At 35.6% G+C, this 25462-nt stretch overlaps 1 long non-coding RNA gene across 1 annotated transcript; it reads right to left on the reverse strand.

Annotated features, from left to right (window-relative positions):
- Positions 1-5469: 5469 nt before the first annotated feature.
- Positions 5470-25243, reverse strand: LOC118764080. Its single transcript, XR_004999868.1, has 3 exons — positions 25141-25243; positions 17276-17281; positions 5470-5481 (listed from the first exon to the last, which is right to left on the reverse strand). It is a non-coding gene; the product is annotated as an uncharacterized LOC118764080 (long non-coding RNA).
- Positions 25244-25462: the final 219 nt, after the last annotated feature.

A 25462-nucleotide genomic window follows, 5' to 3' on the forward strand; every position in this document is an offset into this window, starting at 1 on the left:
ATATCGAATCAACGAGGTCACTTGATCTGCTAAAAATAGTTACACCTCGCCACATATCCCAGAAATCGCATCCTTTCGTCTTACTGAAAGTGGCTGGTATCATAAAACAGGATATTATAATGAATGAATCTTTGATTAGACATGAGCTTAATCTTACTTTTAGATCGAAAACATGCCACAAACTGAGCCTGTCGTGAAAGTAGGTTACATCTCTTCTATGAAAGATGAGACTATATAGTATGAATGAAATCTAGTCAAATATATTATTTGAAAATAGCAGAAAGCGTCAAGACCCCGATGTGGTCTATACATGGTCATTCTTTTTGCTAAAAATAACAGTAACATTTCACTCAGATAACAAAAGAGACCTTCTAGAGGGACAAGGAAAATATTGTCGGTCAAGATATGTTATGTTCTACAGAAGGATGTCATAGTCATTACATAAACACTTTTGACTACAGGTATTTTGGTTGAAGCAGTGTTTGTACTTGTCCACATATAAAACGCGAACACTATCACCAATATCACAACACAGCAACAATAACGACTTGAAATTAACGAAGGCGGGAGTGTCACAAGAAGATGTCGGAGGTTCTATAAAGTCGTTCGACTTGTTTGAACTAGCAACGAAATTCTTTCTCAACTTACACATTGTCTCAATAAAATATGAATTACATGTTGGATAGCGTACTCTGAGAAAACATAGAGTGTGTCACACTTGAAAAATCTTTGAAATTTTTTATGCTTAGTTGTGTATGACTTGATGTTAAATAACAGAATATCAATAACAACGAGAGAAGTCTCTTTTGATCGGTCGACTGGCTAGAAATAAAAGCTAAATCTACTTCAAATCATATCTGCGGTGTATTGAAATAATATAAAAAAGGGAAGCATACATTAGGAAAAGACATGGCGATTTCACAAGGGGTTAAAAGGTCACGGATAGAATAGCTTTCAACACAAGGGTATACAAGGTTTAAGCAACAACGACGACGACAACAACAACAACAACAACGATAACAATAACATCAACAACAGCAACAGCAGCAGCAACAACAACTTCAACCGTAACAGCAGCAAAATATAAACAGCAACATAAAGATATCATCCTCAAAAACATTTGTAGATAGCATAAAACTCATTGCAAGTTCCGTCGCAATTAAACAATAAATAAATAAATAATAAAATAAAATAAACCAATGCGTGGCTGCATAGTATGAAGTTTGTTTCCCAACCACATGGCTCGTGGTTCACTCCAACTGTGTGGCACCATGGGCAAGTGTCTTCTGCTATTGCCTTGGGTTGACCAAAGCCTTTTGAATGGATTTGGTAGAAGGAAACAGAAAGAATCAACTCGTATATATATATATGTGTGTGTATATGTGTGCGTGTTTGTGTGTGTGTGTGTGTGTGTATGTTTCCACCACCGCTTGTGAACTGGTGACGGTACGTTTACGTCTCCGTAACTTAACAGTTAGGAAAAGGACACCGATAGAATAAGTACCGGGCTTCAAAAGAAAATAACAAGTACTGGGGTCGATAAGTTCGACTGCATTTCTTCAAGGCGGTGCCCCAGCATGGCCGCAACATAATGACAGAAACAGGAAAAAGATAGAAGGCAACGTAAAGAATGCAATCTCCGAAAAGCGTCTACATTTACTCCTATCGTTATCTTCTGATTTAGGTGTGGTTCTTTACTTTCTTTCATCTAATTTGGCCACAATAAATACCTCAAAAGGGAGAAAGAGAAAGAAAAGATAAGAAAACAGGACTAGTTTATGAAAGATTGTCAATACGAGGCAAGGAGATTTAGAAGTTGTGGTATAATTGCATAGGAATGTTGCACTGTAGAGATTAGTCGTTTTAATCGGGTCTAGACCGTTTGAAGAAATAAAGCCTATTGAATAATATTCCGCCAGATCAACGAATGAAAAACCTGAATTCAAGAACACTTTCTTGGCAGCAGCTAGAGAAAAATAAATAAATACAATAAAATGAAAATGTCGCGCATTAGAAGACACATTATTTAAAGAGTTGGCAGTATGAAGTATAATATAAAATACTACAAGATAATTATGCTAGAAGCATTAATCAATAAATTTTCGTTATGGATCAATATAACTTACTCTTTTCAGAAATAATCTGCATTAACTAACTGATTTGATTTCGGCAGATTTAATGATTAAAAAGAATAAGTATTTTGGAGGTTTGCAGGTGTTCTATTGTATTCTGTTTGAAGTCTTTTTCTCAAACTCACCCTGTCTGTCTATCAGTCTCTTTGTCTTTTTATCTCTGTCTGTCAGTCTGTTTATCTTTCTCTCTCATATTCTCTCTCGTATACTTATTGAATATTTTTATTTCTCTCTCCCTCTTTAATTTTCTCGTTCTTTTGATGAAGGACTCACGTCCCAAAAGTTACGATAATTTCTTTTTTCTATTAAAGTGTTAAGCTAATACAGAATTTGTAAGACCTTGTGCGTTATGTATAGTCTTTTTTGTAATGTCCATTGTATTTGGACGATAGAAATGTATATGTATATATATATATATATATATATATAGGGAGAGTTTACGAAAAAAACAAAAGACGAAGACAGGCGGTGTACAGAAAAAAAAAACAGATGTATTAGTATAACGCTCAGGAATAGAAAAAGTCTTTTACGTTTCGAGCTTACGCTCTCCTACAGGTAGGGACACAGAAAAAACAAGGAGCGAAAAAATGTGTGTAGTGGTTAACGATCTATCATGGCGACTCATATATATATATATATATATATATATATATATATATATTATATATATATATATATATATATATGCATATATGTATGTACATATGTATGTATGTATATATCTATTTATCTATCTATCTGCTCTCTCTCTCTCTATCTCCGGTATATATATATATATATATATATATATATATATACGTGCATGCATATACAAACATATATGTATGTTTGTATGTATGGATGTATATTTAGCTATATTAATATGTACACACAGAGACTCAAGAGTGTATATGCAATGCGGAAGAGAGCTTGTGTGTCTGTGTTTACTGGTTATTGTATCTACTATATGTGTGTGTATGCATGTTTGTATATCTATCTTTATAGATATGCACACAGACACATACACATAAGTGTGTATATGCAATGCAGAGGTGGTCCTCGCGTGTCTGTGTTAACTGGTTATTATATCTAGTATATAAATACATGTGTGCGCTTGTGTGTGTGTGTGAGAGAGAGAGAGAGAGAGAGAGATTGAGTGTGTGCGCGTGTTATTCTAAAGATTTGTCTAATAGATTGTACGGGTATTATTTATTGGACGTACTGCAGAAAATTAATACGATCAATGCTTTACTAAATAGTTCTGAAACGGAAATATGTCCGAAGTAGCTTCCCGTACTTGTCGAAATGATTATAATAGTAATTAATGTCATTTGCTCACTGTATATTCAATTCTAATGAAATTTTCGATACACACTACAACTAACAATTAACATTTAGATACAGCGATAATTTTATTGATGACAATCAACAGCTAATTGTGCCTGTCTCAGATTGGTTGAGGCGGCTAGACAGAAAATAAGTATAAGTACGAAATATATACGTTATACAACACTTTAATACCGATATTACACTCAGGCGCGCACGCACACACACACACACACACACACACACACACACACACACACACACACACACACATACATACACACGTAAACACACATTCATTATCGAGACCGGAACACAATTATTGATTGCGGCAATCCTAGTATGTAATTATAGATGTTACACTTTCGTTTGTCTATACAAATTAAGTAACTGATAGACTGCAGCGGTGAGTTTCTTGAATATCAAAGATCCCAACAACAGTGGGGAATCTTGGTTTTTGTCTACCCTGTGCAATTACGAAATTAGCCGCACGCCCTCTTAAATATAAGTTTCTTTCCTCTCCAATAAAAACACGTATATACAGTGCAAGCCTGTCTGTTGCGCGCAGCCCACAAAACCCGCTCTTCATACGCTGATGAAGAACTACAATGGCGAATGCACAATTCGATTTGAGAGTAACGTCTTAGATTAGAACGACAAAATATTTTTGCTAAGATCTAGTTTGCTATATATTTCGTGTCAAGTAACTGCAGATTGCTTCTTCGACGTTTCGATATACGTCTTGCGTGTTTGTCGAATGTGTGAGCGTTTGGAGGTTTCTGTTATATAATACATTTATATAACTCTCAGCACAAACAGATATACAAACAATAATTCACACACACACAAACTACATAATATACATATATGCATATATACGTGTGTATACATATGTATGTATGCATACAGATGTATCTATATTTGTGCGCATGTATATATATATATATATATATATATATATATATATATATATATGCATGTATGTATGTATGTATGTATGTTGTATGTATGTATGCATGTACGCGTTGTGTGTGTATCACCAAAAACATTTCTGTTTATGCACGCATCAAATTTGAGTCGCATGATAACCAAATACTCAATAAATAGCTAACAGTAATTGAGAATGGCTCTATGTATGTGTGAGTGTGTGTGTATATATGCATATATATATTATATATATATATATATATATAATATATATACATAATATATATGCATATATGCATATATTTATATGCATCTATCTATCTGTCTATATAAATATATATATTCATATATATACATATAAGTACGTATATTTTGTGTGTGTGAATGTATGTATAGGGATATATGCAAATGCATATATCTATGTATAGATAACTATACATACATATATGTTTATGTGAGTGTATCTCACTCACACACACAAAGATATATATATATATATATATATATATATATATATATATATATATATATATATATATATATATGGTGTGTGGTGTGTGTGTGTGTGTGGTGTGTGTGTGTGTGTGTGTGTAAATATCTATATATACGACTATTGTTTATACGCTAGCATAAGCAATAATATGTACTGAAAATAAGATATAATCTAGTAACGTTACACGTATACTAGCACACTGTTATATATGTATATAAGGTGAAGTATATGCATGAGCGTGTGTGTGCGTGTGTTTTGTGTTTATGGTTGTGTATGTATGGATGTATGCATGCATGCAAGTATGTATGGATTGCGTGAGTCTAAAGTGTGTATTGTATACGTCGATACACACGCGAACTCCCACATATATATTTAAATATTTATATAACTGTATATTTCTGTGCATGTGTATAAATATATACGGATATATATATATACAAACAGACACTCATATTCATGTATTGATATATACATATCTATGTATTTGTATGTGTATATATATATCTATATACATATATATATATATATAGATAATATATATATATATATATATATATATATATATTATATATATATATATATACATACATATATAGCATATATGCTATATTTATATGCATCTATCTATCTGTCTATATAAATATATATATTCATATATATACAATAAGTACGTTATTTTATGTTTGTGTGTGAATGTAGTATAGGGATATATGCAAATGCATATATCTAGGTATAGATAACTATACATACTATATGTTTATGTATTGTATACTCTCACACACACACACAAGATATATATATATATATAATATTATATATATATATTATATATATATATATATATATATATATATATGTGTGTTGTGGTGTGTGTGTGGTGTGTGTGTTGTGTTTGGTGTGAAATACTATATATACGACTATTGTTTATACGCTAGCATAAGCAATAATATGTACTGAAAATAAGATATAATCTAGTAACGTTACACGTATACTAGCACACTGTTAATATGTATATAGGTTAGTATATGCATGAGCGTGTGTGCCGTGGTTGTTTTTGGTGTTTATGGTTGTGTATGTATGGATGTATGCATGCATGCAAGTATGTATGGATTGCGTGAGTCTAAAGTGTGTATTTTATACGTCGATACACACGCGAACTCCCACATATATATATTTAAATATTTATATAACTGTATATTTCTGTGCATGTGTATAAATATATACGGATATATATATATACAACCAGAACACTCATATCATGTATTGATATATACATATCTATGTATTTGTATGTGTAATATATATTCTATAATATATATATATATATATAGATTATATATATATATTAATATATCATTATATATATATATATATATATAGACAGACACTCATACACATGTAGTACTATATACATATTTATGCATGTGTATATTTATACATATATATACATACTCACACACGTGTGTGTGTGTGTGTGTATGGTGTATATATATATATATATATATTTGCATATATGTATGAGATGTATCTACGTATGCGTGTATAATGATGTGTGTTTGATTATTTTATATGTTTCTATATACATACATACACATATTTGATATGGCTCCATCTGGCTGTCAAAATGAAAGATCTGTTCACCCGTGACTGTTCGCCATCAACGATCAAAACACATGGTCGTCATGGTGATGGCTGCAACCAGAAAATGGCCGTATGCTATAATATTTTTTGTTGTAGTTGTTATTGTGGAGGCGGCAGCGGTGGTGGCGCCGAACTCGCTCGCGGCGGCGACGCCGGTGATGTTGTAGTAGAAGTGTTGGTGTCTTGGTAGCACTAATGGCGTATATATGCTTATTAGTGACAATGTTGGCAATGATGTTAGTGGTGATGATGGTGATGTTGTCAGTCCCACTGCTATTGTTGTGATTGTGGTGTGATAGTAATAATGGGCGTGTGCAATGATTGATATGATAGTGAATGTGGGATAAATTGTGGTGATGTTGTGGTAGTCATAATGTATAGGGAGTGTGGTGTTGATAGTGATGATAGTGATGATGATCGTGTTTGTGATCATTGTTCGTTACAGTGTTAGTAGTGGTGCTGCAATGGAAGAGTGTTGTGGTGAGAGTGGTTAGCTCTTGTTGAAATATTCGTTGGTACTCGTTGTTGTGATGATCTTATGAGTAGTATCAGCGGTGGTAGTGTTGCAAGAGAAGGCTGTGCCGTTGAAGGTGTTATAATGTTTTTGTTGAACCCCACGTCAGTTATTGGATAAGATCTATGATCAGAACCATTCCAGCTATGACCATCTTCTTGTTATTCTAGGCGCAGCGTATCGAGTATTACATTATTCAGCAGGCTGCTTTTGTTACTATGACAAAGGATTTTTGTTTGAGGGAGATCAACATCTGATTCTTCGAGCCCTCTGGCTCATTAGGATTGAGCTTATTTAGATCTCTGAGTCATTGAATAATTGAGACAACTAGTAAATGAGGTCTCAATATTACGTCAACTTAAAGCAAGGAAGTGGCAGAATCGTTAGCACGTCGGGCGAAATGCTTAGCGGTATTTCGTTTGCCGTTACGTTCTGAGTTCAAATTCCGCCGAGGTCGAATTTGCCTTTCATCCATTCGGGGTCGATAAATTAAGTACCAGTTACGCACTGGGGTCGATGTAATCGACTTAATACCTATGTCTGTCCTTGTTTGTCCCCTCTGTGTTTAGCCCCTTGTGGATAATAAAGAAATAGGTATTTCGTTTGCCGTTACGTTCTGAGTTCAAATTCCGCCGAGGTCGACTTTGCCTTTCATCCTTTCGGGGTCGATAAATTAAGTACCAGTTACGCACTGGGGTCGATATAATCGACTTAATCCGTTTGTCTGTCCTTGTTTGTCACCTCTGTGTTTAGCCCCTTGCGGGTAATAAAGAAATAGGCATTTCGTCTGCGGCTACGTTCTGAGTTCAAATTCCGCCGATGTCGACTTTGCCTTTCATCCTTCCGGGGTCGATTAAATATGTACCAGTTACGCACTGGAGTCGATATAATCGACTTAGTCCGTTTGTCTGTCCTTGTTTGTCCTCTCTGTATTTAGCCCCTTGTGGGTAGTAAAGAAATATGTATTTCGTCTGCCTTTACGTTCTGAGTTCAAATTCCGCCGAGGTCAACTTTGCCTTTCAACCTTTCAGGATCGATAAACTAAATACCAGTTGAGCACCGGGGTCGATGCTATTGACTTAGCCCCACCCCTATCTTGCTGGCCTTGTGCTAAAATTTGAACCCAATTTTATTATTGTTATTGGTTTTCTGTTGAATGGAAATATGTAATCAAGTGCTTTTTCGAAATTAGAACATGCCGCCCGGCCTGTGAATTGAACTCACGACTAATGACGCTGGGCGCCATACCTTGAAGCTTAAACCATTGTTACAACAAAAGATTAGTGTGATCAAATTGCGACTCTTTCTTTAATACAATCTCTCTGTATTAGTATTCACGATGATATTGGAAGAGACAGTGTTGGTATTGATAGTAGTGGTGGTAGTGATGGTGGAGGTGGTGTTGATGATGGAGGTGGTGGCCATCGTAAAGGTGAAGTAGTGGCGTCATCGGTAGTGTTTGTCGTGGTGGTGATAGCTTTGGTGGTTTGCGACTTCACAGGGATTAAATCGATTCTCTATTTTTGAAGTCATTCCCCAATCAACTAATGACTTCAGAACACTCTTCCCAGTTTCTTATATATTTCGCTCTGTTATAAAATATATTAACAGCATTACGTTATTAGTTGTTGCATTAGATTGGTCGACAACTCTCGCTTGCAATATATTCATATATTTGGGAGAAAGGAGAAATAAAACACACCTAAAAATACCAGCAAGTATTGGTAAACAAAGCCTCTAAAGTGGAATTAACGATCTTTCTCTGAAGCAAACGGATCAAAAGTTCTGATGACGCGGCAGTGCTAACAATTCGCGCGCGCGCACATACACCCATACGCACGCACGCACTCACGCACAAACAAGCACGCATGCACCCACGAGCAAACAAACACACACGTATATATAGAGAGATGATAAATATAGATATAGACTTAGAGACTCTGAGAGAGAAAGAGGGAGGCATAGGGGGATAGAGGGTGATAGGGACAGAGAGAGAGAGAGAGAGTGAGGCAAAAGGAGAGAGAAAGACAGGGAGAGACCGAGAAACAGAAAGAAAGATGGATAGATCTAATGACAATAAACTAAGACAAATAACTGTAATGTGGCCAGTGGCATTCATCTAAGCAACAAAGACGAATGACGGTATATAACATACATTACATTGATTAAAGTTATCATCCTTTCCAGATACGAAGCGGTAATTACGATCGACTCCAAATGAGGAGATAATCTTACGAATTCTCCACAAGTGGTAAGCCGTTAACTAAAACACACCAATTTATTTTTAATCTCTGAACAAGCATACACGATCTCACCAGTAGAGCAACTGTCTTACTTTAATTCTCGTGAACGTATGTCGAAAACATATACAAAAACAGTGGTAAACATTTGTAATATGTATACATGTACAAATGTGTGTATATATCTGTGCGTGTATAGGTATGTTTTACATAACAGTATCTTTTATTTACTATGTCTTACTTGCTTCAGTCGTTAGACTACAACTTTATTAGAGCACCACTTTGGAGAATTTCAGTGGAACTAATCGACCCCAGCACTTGCTATATCTATCTATTTTGACGAGCCGCTAAGTTACGTGGACGTAAACTTTCCGACGCCAGTTTTTAAGCGACGGTGGAGAAACGACATATATACGGCTGGCTTCTTTCAGATTCCATTTGCTAAATCCACGCAAGGCCTTGGTCAACCCTTGGTCAACAATGGCCCAAGATACCACGCGGTGTGAGTGAACTGGGAAGCAAGCTTCTTACCACGCAGCTACGCCTGCGCTTATCCATACAGTCATACCTGCGCCTATATATATATATATATATATATATATATTACATTATATAAAAGGGCTTAGTAAAATAAATTACTTTGCCGCATACTGAACTCGTTAGAAATAGCAGCTAAAAAAACTATTTCTAACACTTAAAGAAAACTCTCTCATATAGTGCTTGCTCAATTCAACCCAAGAAAGTATGAGGGTAGAGACATTAAAAAATCAAATGCAATTTGCATTTGATTTTTAATGTCTCTACCCTCATACTTTCTTGGGTTGAATTGAGCAAGCACTATATGAGAGAGGTTTTCTTAAGTGTTAGAAATAGTTTTTTTAGCTGCTATTTCTAACGAGTTCAGTATGCGGCAAAGTAATTTATTTTACTAAGCCCTTTTATATAATGTAATAATTTGAATTTGCCTTAAATGGTCCCTTTGCATACTGAATACTTGGTGAAATTGATTAATTAATTAATTAATTTTACCCTCAATTGTTGAAATTATATATATATATATATATATATATATATATATATATATATATGACAGTCAGAAACGGAGGACAAGTTCAGAAAACTGCATATTGAATTATTTATAAGGTTATTTGGCTTACACGAAATATCTGGTTAGTAAAACTGAAAATTTTACGTAAAAAAGCGTTGGAAAATTTATTTTTTCGTTTTTTATTGTAGAATCGGTGACACTTCTGGAACAAGAATTTGATTCTACAGCTATATAATCTTTCCTTTCTTACAAATTACTGTAATCACATCTAAAAAAATTTTCTAAGTAGTAAAAATAAACAGCTAAATGAAAGAAAATATAATCACGTCCACAATAACTTCCATGTGTCTTTAACATAAACTAAAACTTTAAAATAATTTTATGACAAACACAAAGCAAATAAATTTTATGAAGCAAATTCTTATTAAACAGTTCTGTTTTATCCCCAGGTTATAAAACAAATCAATGACAATAACTCATATTACTTTAATTCAGAAAGGAGATTGCAGCCAAAGTACTGGCAATTTTTTTTTTTTATATAATCACCATCAAAATTTTTAGAAATGAACACAATGAAACCACAGTGTGTCAATTATAAATTGGTACAATGACATTGATAATAATACAAATTGAACCACTTCTGTATTGTAAATTATTATGTCTCACTCGTCAAATCTTATTCCAGTCAGCATTAAATTTCACCAGAAACCACATCCCAATTATGCTCAGTAGAAAATCTGTAGTATTCTTTGCAAATGGGTTGTTCGAGAAAAATAATGAGTCTCCATTTAGCGTCAACATGGGCGCTGTTAACTCAGCTGAATTATGCGAATGTGTATTTAATTAATACGCATTGTTTTTAACCTCTTAGTAGTTGGTAGTTTAACTATAGATTAATAACTCGATATCTCAGTATACTTAAACACTTCCTAATACCACGCTCTAAATAACAGAACAGAATCCTACAGTACGTCTATAATAGCTAAAACAACAGGTTCGGTTTCTTGAAGAGTCTCTCTAAAAGCACCAGTCTCAAGTTATGTAACATCTCGTACGATGAACCATTATTTAACAACAAAGACTACCATCATTATGAACTTATACAATCTAACAATAAGCTAACATATATCAACAACAAAAGTTACAACAGTACCAGATGTAAAAACGGATAACGTGAGTATGCAATTTTTGGTTACCTTAAAAACACCTCTAAACTTAGTAAATACACACTTCTCAGTAAATGAAACTTCTGTAAAGACAGTTTCTCTACCGTTTTCAGTGTAACAGTGTCCCTATCGAATGTTAACTTGAAAAATGGTCATGATATCTAAAATATTTCCCCACCATAAAAACAGTATAAATTTGATCGTTTGTCTCTTAGACAACGATGCCTAAAAGTTTTGATTATCTATCCTGCCAAAGAGTTGCAAGTGACACACACGCACGCACACACACACACATACACACACACACACACGCACATTCACACACAAATGTATATGTATTTGTGTGGGGGTATACACCTTAAGCACACGATAATTGTATATTCCAGAATATGTGTTTCAACAGTAAATGTTCTTGTGCTTTATACCTAATATTACATCCTTATGTAACGCTATATATATATATATATATATATACATAGACACACAGACATATTTATCAGATATTCATACATACATACATGCTAGGTGTGCGTGTGTGTAGTTTGGGTAAAATAAAGATAGCGCACGCTCAACCTTTCACACAATGCCCTCAGCCAAGTTTACTATATAATATATACTTTTGATCGAGCTACACTGCTCCACGAAACTTCACGTCTTAACGATCTATGATATATATCTCTTATCTATCATTGCGATATATCTCCATACAACACGCTGCCTGTTAGCAGAATGTCATGAACGGTATGTCAAACATCACTCTTGGGGACAACGAATCAGTTTTCTAATCAGAGATCCAACATTGATGCACTCAGTAAACCAGCGCCGTTTTTATACTTACTATTGCTATTGTTGTTGTTGTTGTTGTTACTAATATGCTATTGTTATTGTTTTGGCGCCGTTTTGATTGTTGTTTATGCTTTGTCACTTATATTGTTAAGTCCTATTATAAAGTTGATCGTTTGGGCAAAATCGCTGAACAAATCTTGCGATATTTACTTAGACAATTTTAAGTTGTGAGTTCAAATGCATCCAAACGTCAACTTAAGTTTTTTTTCCATTTGGGTAAAATACAAAAAGAGGAAATGGAGCAGTCGTTTATTGCGGTCCTCTTAATTGATAATGCAGAGAATCTTCTCTCTAATAATAATAATAATAATAATAATAATAATAATAATAATAATAATAATAATAATAATAAGATGATGATGCAGTACTGGACAGTGGCTCTCATGGCTTCCGATCTTAACTGATTGGAATTGTTTTTGTCTTGGTATAAAAGATGGGCTACAGCAAATATTCTGCTCAATACCACAGATTTGCTTGTCAGTTGTTTAACCTTAACCAGTTGACCATGTCCCTTAGTGGCTGACGATATGGGCAACTCTGATCATGAGCAGAAGTAGTGAAGGAGCATCATAGCCATGTGTTGAGAGAAATTCTTAGAGGTTTGGATAATTCACCATTGGAAACATTGGTGATTCGTTCAACATCCTTAAACAATCCTTATTCAGGGACCTTTTGAGCAGGATGGGCTACTCGACCAGAAGAAAATTCTAACTGGGCCCACCTGCAAGGTTATGCGCTGTTTGAGATCACCATGTCGCGCACATATGGTTGTGATGTATGTGCCTGGTGTACCCTTATCAGACGAGTAGTCGTGATGGGTATACTGGGCTTCGTATATTTTACCCCAGTGTCACTTTGATGGCATGCACTGTTCTCTCACTCAATAATAATAATAATAATAATAATAATAATAATAATAATAATAATAATAAGAAGATAAGAAGAAGAAAAGAAGAAAAGAAGAAGAAGAAGAAGAAGAAGAAGACGAAGAAGAAGAAGAAGAAGAAGAAGAAGAACATCGAAAAATATCTTAGGAATGAGAACCCAGGTTCGAAATTTCCCCTAGACACCTAATGAAGGCTGGAGGGTATATTAGCTAAAACGTTGTGTTAACAACAAACGAGATGATGACAAATATAAATACTGTAAATAATGTAAATAGTGTAAATTTATGCACGTTCATCCCTTTTAGTTTCCTTCTTTTTGTCGTTTGCCTTAATTATGAAAATTAATTACCAAATTTGTTCGTGACACTTTTGCTATATGCATCGAATGATTTTACACATAGAGAATAGATTAATTTCATGTTGCAGAAAATAGCGTTTCCAAAAGTTAACATCCAGAAACATCGAACATACGACCTTGCGTTTGCAAAGCAAACTTTGTACCTGTTGGCTCATACTGCATTTTTAAATGTATTATTCAAACACATGTTTATGCAGATACACTCATTTACCTCCTCAAACATTGTATGCCATTATATTGTATATCAAATAAAATAAATAATATATATATGCATATATACATTCGTACATACATGTACTTACGTACATATATACGTATATACACATGCTTATATAGGTACAGGACGTCAAAAACGTAAACACCATGAGAAGCGAGAACATGAAATAAAAACAACATGGAAAACGAACTTTTTGCGAACAATGAAAGAAACAAATAAAAAAAACGAGACAAGTAACATAAAGAACAATCCCTTCATGTTGTCCACTGTTTTATCTACTCCGCATTTCGAGCGTTAGGACAAGATGAGTCTTCGTCAAAACAAAGCAAATTAAATAAAATTTGGGATTTGCGGAGGGTCAAAGTTGATAACAAAAACAGAACAGTTAAAACAAACGGTAAGAGGTGTTAAACCATAACGAGGCGAAGCGGTGAATGCTGGAGTAACGAGCTTTGACAGGAGACAGACAAAAACGCGTACTATCCATTATAGCTGAAGCAGGAGGTGAAGAATTAAAGAAAGGGTGAGACAGAAAAAAAAATATAGAAAGAGGAAGAGAGAGGGAGAGAAGGAGAGTAGGCGAGAGAGAGAGAGAGAGAGGAGAGAGAGAGAGAGAGAGAGAGAGAGAAATAGAGATATTGATAGAATAGTGTCGTATCAGAATTATTACGATAAAACTTACTTGGAAATGGATGCGTGACGTTCGATATATATATATATATATATATATATATGCGTTCTCCACCACAACTTCGTTTAGGCTTAGCAGCCCTTCCTGTTTGATATGAAAACATCATTGCGCCTCCCAACGCGTGAACAGCCCACGTAGAGTTGACCGTGGGCGAAGCACTGTTTGCCTAAATGTAACCCAGCGACTTGTAGCGTTTGGCCTTGGGATTTATTGATGGACATTGCGAAGCAGAGTTTTACAGGAAACTGAGAACGCTTGAAGTGGATTGGTAGGTCAGCGCCCGACGGTTGAAGGTGCATGCATGGAATGAAGACGTCCTCTCCCTTCCCACAACCGGTAAGTATTGTGGTCGTTATTAAATGTGGTGCCAAATGTTTCACAACCAGACGTGTGCCGTTGCACTGTTTAGGTGGAACCAAATTCCTGATGAGCATAATGGGCGCACCGACTTTTAACTTCAAGATGTGTAGCGGCAGGCCTGGCGGTTCAAGTGAATTCAGGAATTCAACAGGATGATTGGCAAGCTCGGTGGTGTCTGCTGCCCTATCTATAGATTTGTAGACGTGGGCATCACCAGGAATAGCTTCAAGTAGCTGTATATTGATGGAGTTAACGGTTGTATTTTTGGGTGCGAGAATAGCTCTGCCTGCCAGCCATTTTAGGTCGCATAAATTGTTTTGTAGGTCGTGGAAGACAGCGTCCCGGAGGCTAGCAGGGGTGTCGACAGTGGTGCAAAGTGAGTCCAATTGAACGCAGCCGTCCGCATCAGCGGGCATCCTATTTTCACCGAGCGATGAAAGGTCCCTGGAGAATGCAGCAGATCCGCTGTCACCAATCAACTGCGCGCGCATGTTAGTTTGGAGGTGCAAGGGCCGCACATATGCCCAAAGAGCTGACGACTTAAGGCACGCGCGCACAGCATCGGCACAGGTTACTTTTGGAATAACAGGTAGAGTCTGCCTGAAGTCTCCTGAAAGAAGTAAAGTCAATCCTCCCATGGGGACCGTAGAGTCTCTGATATCTTGCAGGGACCTGTCCAGTGCCTCAAGGGCGCCTTTGTGTGCCATAGTGCACTCGTCTCATACGATGAGTTTGCATCTGCGCAGAATGTCGGCCTGTTTTGAGTTCTTGGCGATGTTGGTGATAGGTGATCGAGCGGGAGTCTAAAGGCAGAGTGGGCGGTTCTGCCACCCGGAAGCAACGTGGCCGCGAAACCAGAGGAAGCTACAGCCAGGGCAATGTCCGTGTTGCGTCTGACCTCCGCCAGAATCAGTTTCGTGACGAAGGTTTTGCCAGTGCCGCCAGGTGCGTCAAGGAAGTAAATGCCCCCACGTTGCTGCCTGACAGAGTCTACGATGGTGTTGTAGGCTATGCGCTGGTCTGGAAGCGGTCGTGGTTCATTATCTTAGACAGTCTATGGTTTGCTATGTGTGCCACATATGATTTAATTAACCGATTTTTTTCCAGTAATAAAGTATCCTATTGGAATAAAAAGGGCCATATAGCTCCTTGGAGCATACATGATGCTCGCTGTGAATTTAAAAAAAATTCCCGCCAATTTGTTAAAGATATTGTCGAAAATATGTCATCTTGAATTTGAACGCGATTTCCCAAAATGGCATGATTTTATCGATTTTTTCTGATGGTAAGGTATTGCATGGAAACTAACGTCAGAATTAAGTTTCTTATGATAACATTAAGGTTCACCATGAGTTTGGTGAAAATCGATTGCAAAACTACAACAGAAAATGTGTTGCATATGAAAAGCTTAGATTCTCGACCCCATGTCGAATTTATCGAATTTTTTCAGAACTGGGGGAACTGCGTTAGTTTTGAATTATGACATTGGGCTATGTGTGTGTCAAGTTTCATCAGAATCGGTTGAAAGTCGTGGTCAGGGTGAGGGTACAAACTGACAGACACATAGACAGACAATCTGCCTTTTATATAGAGAGAGATTTATACTATTATATGATTGAACGACACGCATCCTCTTCCAAGAACAAGTTTTCTTCTCTCTCTCTTCCTCTCTCTCTCTTCTCTATATATATATATATATATATATATATATATATATATATATATATTATAATATATATATATATATGTATATGTATATATATATATATGTGTATATTATCTATCATCTATCTATCTATCTATCTATATATCTATCTATCTATCTATATATATATATATATATATATATATATATGTGTGTGTGTGTGTGTGTGTGTGTGTGGATGTACACACAGATGTATGTCTGTATAATATATATATGCTTTAAACACACAAAAATATACGCACATATATACACATACACACCACACATATAAATATATGCTTCTTCTCTCACCAGCCAACAAGAAATCCACATGAGTGAAAATATAACAACAAAGCTGCCCCGTGTTATTAGTACTTGAACCAGTTAACACAGGTTAGACAAACAACTGTTATCTTAAACCATTTACATTTTTTTTTAATCTGTGTAAACTGATATTAGATTGTCGCTTGACACATCACCACATCCATTATCATCATTCTTCATCTACTTCAACGTGTGCTCTGTCTGAATCATCATCACACCCAACACTTTCGTCACTAACGAGTCAACTGTTAACTCTGTTTTCGTTCAACCTGCTAAAGAAAGCAGCTAAATATTTTTTTGAAACAAAGCATGACACCCCACCCCCACCCTAAAAAAAAAGAAAAAGAAAAAGGTTTTATTTAGATTACTCTTTGGTGGATAAAAAATAGGATGGTCACAGTTGAAACATCTATGATCCTTTGCATAAACTTTGCTGGCCTACAATTAGCTACAAAGCCCCAATGTATGTTGCATTCTATTTCTGTACATTGTGGCAGCAAGGTCAGAAGGCACGTACATAGCCTAATGATGCTTTTCCATGTCCCTTTCGTTTTTCTGGTATAAGGAAGTTAAAGATCAAGAAAATTTTGTTAGGAATATGGGTTTATATTTTTTCTTGTTTTGTGATGTAGTTTTGTTGTTGGGATATGTATTGGGTTGTCCGGAAAGTTTGTGCTAATTTTTAAAGGAAAGAAAAACGTCCATAAATACTTGCCATTACATTTTTAATCAACCAAATATGAACCACTTTCTTGCACAATGCGTCTCCATCTTTCCTTTAACTTGAAAACCCCCAGAATTGAGGTGGTTTCATGGCAAAGAATTCATTTGAAATTTTTACTATTAAGACTATTCTACAGAGACCTGAATAAGTGGAAATCCGAAGGAGCAATATCTGGTGAATATGGAGGTTGGGGGTAACACATTCCCAGCCGAGCTGCAGCCAATTTTTTTGTCGGTTCCCAAAGCATCAAGTGCCGAAAATGAACTTTCTTATCTTCCATTTTAAAGGGTTACAGAATTAACACAGGTTATAAGAACATAAACCTTCTTCCACGAAAAGATAGCTTAAACTATGCTCTAAATGGAGGTGTAGTAAAATCCTATTTTATGGACTCAACCATGTTCTAAAATAAATCGAAAGGTAAGCTAATATAGATCGGCACGAACTTTCCGGACAACCAAATATAATATTATGACTTTGATCTTGTTGTTTAGCGTCAGATTAAATCTGATCGAGCTCTTCTGTGGACAATAACGTTTCAGTCTTTACTGTCTCGTGCTTTATTATCATTTTTGTATACCTTAGATTCTATAGACTGACCAGTATGTCTTTTCTGTAAAACAGTTGGCTATAATCTGAAGGCACTTGAGGTTGGCTTGTAACTCGTTGGCGACGTAGATGAAAGCACACATATATTCTTCATGCTTGACGCATGACGGTGAATTGCAGAATTAGTAAAGTAAAGGACAGAATGTTTTTGGATATGTACTAAGTTATGCTTTGCTATGTAATTCGATGTGTATATAAGCAAGAATTTTAAATTTCAGTTGATTGCTAATTATGAGAGAATTTTATGCGGCAATGCTTATGCTTTTTCGACATCTTTATTTATTTTTTTTCTGCTAAACAATCGCCTTGGAATTTTTTAACAACTTTATGTTGACCTGAGTGTTTTATGTCATTTTCTCTCTTATTATTTTATTCGTTTGATTAGTGTTCCCTTCCGAGCGTCTTTTGTTTTTAAGGCTTATTTTTATTCTATGGCTGTGTAGGCTCAGGTTAGCTTTCAGGGAATACGGCAGGGTGAAGCTGAATGAGATTTGGTTGCTAATTCTAGCAGTCGGACGGATTCCTTTACGGTGTCGAATCAAAAGGATCCCGGTAATGTTTAATATGGGCCCCGGGTCAATTTTTATAAGCAAATTTTTTTATTAGTTAAATATTACCATATTCTGTAAAAAGAAGATGAGATGACAAAGGAATAAACGATTTATCTTATGAACTTATTATCTTCATAAGATAGTCGTTTAATTTTCTTTGTCATGTCATGTTCTTATTACCATGCCATGTTCTTATTACTCAACTAAAGCTTAGTTCAGAAGCTTAAGTATTTTGAGTTCTATATCAGGTTCGTTAGTCTCGCAATGCCTAAGCCAAATATTCTGTAACATATATATATATAGACACCTGTTGTTATGTTCTGTTATTATTTTTATTGTATTTGTGTAACATCGTCCGTTTTTTCCCGTCCTTGTTTTGTATACATTCGCTGCTTTCTTCCACGGAATCTAATGCTCTTAGCTTAGTTTTTCCTTGAGGTTGGCCAGATTGGAGCAATCTCAAGTATAATTCAGCCGAAATTGCGAAGATAATCTAATACTTGACTGAGGAAAGAAAACCCCGAATGACCCGTCCTTGTTTTCTTTGTATCGTCTATCTGGACGTTTTGTTGTCCAATTTTTGTATCACCTAACTGTCCGGATGTTTTGCGTTCTTGTCTCATTATATATATATATATATATTATATATATATATATATTATATATACCCTTTATTCTTTTACTCTTTTATTTGTTTCAGTCACTGGAATGCGGCCATGCTGGAGCACCGCCTTTAGTCGAGCAAATTGACCTCAGGCCTTATTCTTTGGATGCCTAGTACTTATTCTATCGGTCTCTTTTTGCCGAACCGCTAAGTTACGGGAACGTAAACACACTCCTATCTGTTGTCAAGCGATGTCTGGGGGACAAACACAGACACACAAACAAAACACACACACCACACACACACACACCACACACACACACACCACACACACACACACACATATATATATATTATATATATATATATACATATTTATATATACATATATATATATATATACATATATATATTACATACAATATCTATACATATATATACAGATATACGACGGCTTCTTTCAGTTTCGTCTACCAATACACTCACGCGTGTAGGGAGAATTCATAAAAGTATGTATGCACACACACACATATCGGTGGCATGCGCTCAGAATTACTATAATGTATACTGGCCCTTTTATCCCTTTATTTCGGTCTACATTATACGTTAGTTGTTACGGAATAATTGTTCCTATCCTCCATATGAGAACTTGTTTATTGTTCAGTCCGGTCGTAAACATAAACAAGGTTGACATACCTGCCATTGAGACTCTTTCGTTGAGTCGTTGTTGCTTTAAGAAAACGAGCGAGTAATAAGTGAGAAAAATATAATTACTCTTTTACTCTTTTACTTGTTTCAGTCATGTGATGTGGCCATGCTGGAGCAACACCTTTTAGTCGATCAAATCGACCCGAGGAGTTATTCTTTGTAAGCCTAGTACTTATTTCATCGGTCTCTTTTTGCCGAACCGCTAAGTTACGGGAACGTAAACACACCAGCATCGGCTGTCAAGCGATGTTGGGGGGACAAACACAGACAAGCACGCACAAACACATATATGCATATACATATATACGACGGGCTTCTTTCAGTTTCCGTCTACCAAATCCACTCATAAGGCTTTGGTCATAAGGCTATAGTAGAAGACACTTGCCCAAGGTACCACGCAGTGGGACTGAACCCGGAACCATGTGGATGGTAAACAAGCTACTTACCACACAGCCACTCCTGTCAGTCTTGTTACTAGGGTTGCGAGAAGCTTGTTAAATTTCTTCCAACCACTTGAAATATTTTACACTTTCCCTTTGTTATTTAAAATTTTCTCTTTGTAATTTCTTTTATTATGAATTTCTAGGGTAATATGAATTAATTTTCGTCATCAACACGCAAAATTACATCGAAATGATAGTTTTTTTGAAATTATTCAGCTGAAAATTTGAAATAACTAAATTAGTTGGAAAGACTTTAACAAGATCCGGTAAGCAGTTCTGCAGTCATTGTTTTGCGTTATGACTTATTCTGCTTCTTAGAGTTTGTTGTTGTAACTGTTGGTTGTTAAAGTTCCTACGTGTGTTCTTCGATAGGCAAGGTTGCTTATCCCCACCAACAAGGCTGCACCTACCACCTACATTACTACTACTACTACTACTACTACTACTACTACTACTACTACTACTACTACTACTAATAATAATAATAATAATAATAATAATAATAATAATAACAATAATAATAATAATAATAATAATATTAATAATAATAATACAACGACGACGACGACTACTACTACTACCATCATTACTGTAACCAACATCACCTCACTGACACTCTGCCACCACCATCACATCCTCCTCTTTCTGTTCATCATCACCACCAGCTACAAAATCACTAACACTATCACCGTTAATACCACTACTAACAAGAGGAAGAAGAAAAAGAAGAAAAGATGGAGGAGGAAAAGAAGGAGAAGAAGAAGAAGAAGAAGAAGAAGAAAACGACAACAACAACACTGCTACCGCTATCGAATTCAACACGATGACGACGACAACCACCACTACCACCACAACCATAATACTAAAGCTACCACAATCACAACTGCTATGACCTTTAATTCTACGACTATACCACCACCTCTACTACTACTACTACTACTACTACTACTACTACTACTACTACTACCACTACTACCACTACTACTACTACTACTACTACTACTACTACTACTACTACTACTACTACTACTACTACTACTGACACCACCACTACCGCTACTGCTCTGGCTGTTCACTGGACCGTACTTGATTGCAACACTGTAAACCTGGAGTGATGGCTCAGCGTGTCGACAACTATAACAACATAAACAAAAATAAATACATATGAATATATACGCACAGTTTCAAAGACATACACTCTTTTACAAATAGACAAATAGATGCAGATACACACACACACATACACATACACACAAGTGAGATAGAAAAAAGGTACAAGACAAAAACACAAAAACCCTGACCAGCAAAGCTAATTGCATATGTCAAAGCAATTAGCAAGCTTTACACTAGCATGTGGTGAAAATTATGACAGTCAGACACCCTCGTTTTGTCATTGACATGATGACGAGGTTGATGGTGGTGGTGGTGGTGGTGGTGGTGGTGGTGATGGTAGTAGTGGTGGTTGTGGTGGTGGAGATAGTGATGATGGCGTGGGTCACCGCGGTCTGCGGGTATGATATAGTGAATGGATCATAGGTGATAGATAGTAAGTACTGTTGGTGATGGCCGTCAGTGGATCTAAAGTGATGGAGTGGGATTGGCTGTGGTAGTAGTGGTAGTAGTAGTAGTAGTAGTAGTAGTAGTAGTAGTAGTAGTAGTAGTGGTGGTGGTGTGTTGGTAGTGGTAGTTGTTGTTGTTGTGGTGGTGGTCGTGGTGGTCGTAGTCGTGGGTTTTGGTGCTGGTGCTGGCGAGTGTGGTGGTGGTGGGCATGGTTATTGATGATGATGGTTGAGGTAGCGGCGGGGGTGGTGCTACCGTCGTCTGATGTCTGGTGTAACGCGTAGATGATAGTGGTGTTGTCTAGGACTTCAAATAGAGGGGATTGAACCGATAGAGAAAGGTGGAGCTAGTAATGAAGTGCGGGTTGGTGGTAGTGGTGGTGCCGGTTGCGGTGGTGATGGCAATTGGTATCAGTGATGGAGAGTAGCGTGTGTGTGTGTAAGTGTTGAGAAGCAGTGGGTGGGAAACAAGATGGGTTTGGGTTAGACGAGTAGAAGGGATGAGGTGTGTAAAGGTATGTATAGCGTGTGAAGCGGCGGGAGACGACTGAAGTAAAAAGTGAAGATGGTGTGAAGTGAGAGAAAAAGAAGACAAAGAAATATGCGTGTGCAATGAAGGCAAGGTTTTAGGATGCTGGTGGGGGTAGTGCTAAGGTTACTGTTAAGGAGGATAGAATTAGAGTTGGGGTTAAGTGTGGTCATACATGATGGAGATGGTTAGAAAGGCGTGAGTCACGTTAAGGAACATGGAATTTCGTTCTCTTTATATACGTTTGTTATCTCTTTCTTTTGTCGTTGTTTTTGTTGTTCTTGTTGCTGATGTATGGGTATTTTTTTAAGCAACGGGTGGCTACTAGTTGCTAGGATAGAGTTTCGTCTCGGATAGAGATAATTACTAAAAAATCGGTCAATATTTGATCCCCTGCTTCTATAACTTGTTACTTCTGATTCGTTTCACAAATTAGCTGGGAAACTGCAATGTGCGCACTCACACACTCAAGCATGCGTGCATTCATGCATGACTACATAACTACATACACATACATACATACATACATACATACATACATACATACATACATGCATACGTACATACAAACATACATACATAATACATAATACATACATACACACACACACATACGTACGCACGTGCATATACATACAAACGTACGTACGTACGTATATGTGTAGATACATATAAACGCATTTACCTATACAGAGACAAGAATATACTGGTATATAGATACTTATATATATATATGTACTAATCAACATAACCAGCGATATACATTCTATATACTTACATATATACACAGATATAAAAATACCCACACAGAAGTATTCATACCACGATAGACACACACACATGCATATACATACATGCAAATATGTGTTTGTGCGTATGTGTGTGTGCGCGAGCGCGTGTGTATTTTTGTATGTATGTGTATATATATGTATATATATATATATATATATGTATATATATATATATATATATATATATATATATATATATATATATATATATATATATACATAAGCACTCGCATACACATATACGTGTACCGTGTATACTGGAAGATAAGGGGAAAGTTGGTTGAGATAAGGGGACAAAAAAGAAATATAAAAGAGGCTGTCTTCCTAAATTCTTTTTCGTTTTCCTTCTCTTATTTTCCATGTTTGTTTCGATCCACTACTACTACTAATAATAATAATAATAATAATACTACTACTACTACTACTACTACTACTACCACCACCACTACCACTACCACTCCACCACCACCACCACCACCACTACCACTACTGCTGCTATTATTATTATTATCATTGCTATTGTTGTTGTTGTTGTTATTATTATTATTATTATTATTATTTTACTGTTGTTGTTTATAAAGTATGTGTCACGCGATTTCTGGGTGCCATATTCAATGTCGTTGTGTAGATATCAATGGAGTTGAAGGCGTTTGGGGTCAGAAGTTGTAACGAACTCGTGTCACACTTGTATAGCGAGTCCTGTGTATGTCTCTATAAAGAGAAAAGAAACTTTCCTTTCATTTTCGAGCGCTTTAGTTCATGCTATAAACATTTCCAAAAAGGACATCATGTTATATATAAATAATAAAAAAAATAGATATCCATCTATATGCATAGAAAACTACGAAATGTGCAGTCAATGTGAATATATATAGAGGCATACATACGCACATGCGTATATACATAATACCATAATACATACATATATATTTATATATATGCATATATATATGTATGTATGTATATATATATATATTATATATATATATGTATATATATATATATGTATACATATATATATGTGTGTATATATATTTATATACATATATATATATATGTGTATGTATATGTGCATATGTGTGTATGTATGTATATATATATATATATATATATATATATATACATACATACATACATACATACATGCATATATCTACACACACACGCTGGCGTGAACTATGCATGCACAATAAGTGAGGGAATGCACGTTAATGCTTACAAACACGAGAAAAACTACTGCAAAGCATAGAGTGATATAATATTTAATAGAAGCTGAACTTCCCTAATACGGCCCCCAATTTCATCTTTTCAATCGTTAAGTAGTGGTGATTCAAGAGAGAATATTCTTTACTTATTCATGTGACTTTAGCGCTGTTGGTAAACCAGAAAATATTTTAAAGCGAATATGTAGTTTGTAGTACTTGTAGAGAATTCATAAAATTAGCTTAGGTAAAACCAGGGTCGGATTAAAACCCATAGATGCCCTAAGCACTTAAAAGGTTTTGGTGTCCTCAAGTATGTGTAAATAGTTCAAAATGCGAACAAAAATAATTCAAAATGTAAACGATAATAAATCATGAAATAAATATTCATTTTTCGAAAGGAAAGGAAATTTATAAGATGGAAAATAACGTTTATTTTTGTATACTTCTACTTTATTTATATTTGAAAGTCTTCTTATATATATATATATATATATATATATATATATATATATATAGAGAGAGAGAGAGAGAGAGAGAGATGAAAATTGTTCTATGATATCATTAAAATTAATTTTACGTAAAACTGCTTCTTTACTTAGTAGAGATAAAGCATTACGAATAGTATTTTAGCAAGTTTATAGTGATTTCTTTCGTGCCGTAAACCATTTTCATTTCTATGGTGCTCCCGTCCTTTGAAGTCCTAAGTACGTGCTTATTTTGGTTAATGAGTTAATACGATTGTGTTAAGTAACTTTGATTGCTAAATATTATTTAGGAACAACAGAAAGACAATGAAGTAAAGACAAAAGGGAAGTGGAGAATGAAAAACAAACTGAACGAAAGATATGGACGGGGAACGGTCGAAGTGCATGGAAAAGTTGTTTCAAATAATTAAAAGTATCGAGA

The sequence above is a fragment of the Octopus sinensis genome, linkage group LG7, assembly GCF_006345805.1.
Source record: "Octopus sinensis linkage group LG7, ASM634580v1, whole genome shotgun sequence".
Lineage (NCBI taxonomy): Eukaryota > Metazoa > Mollusca > Cephalopoda > Octopoda > Octopodidae > Octopus > Octopus sinensis.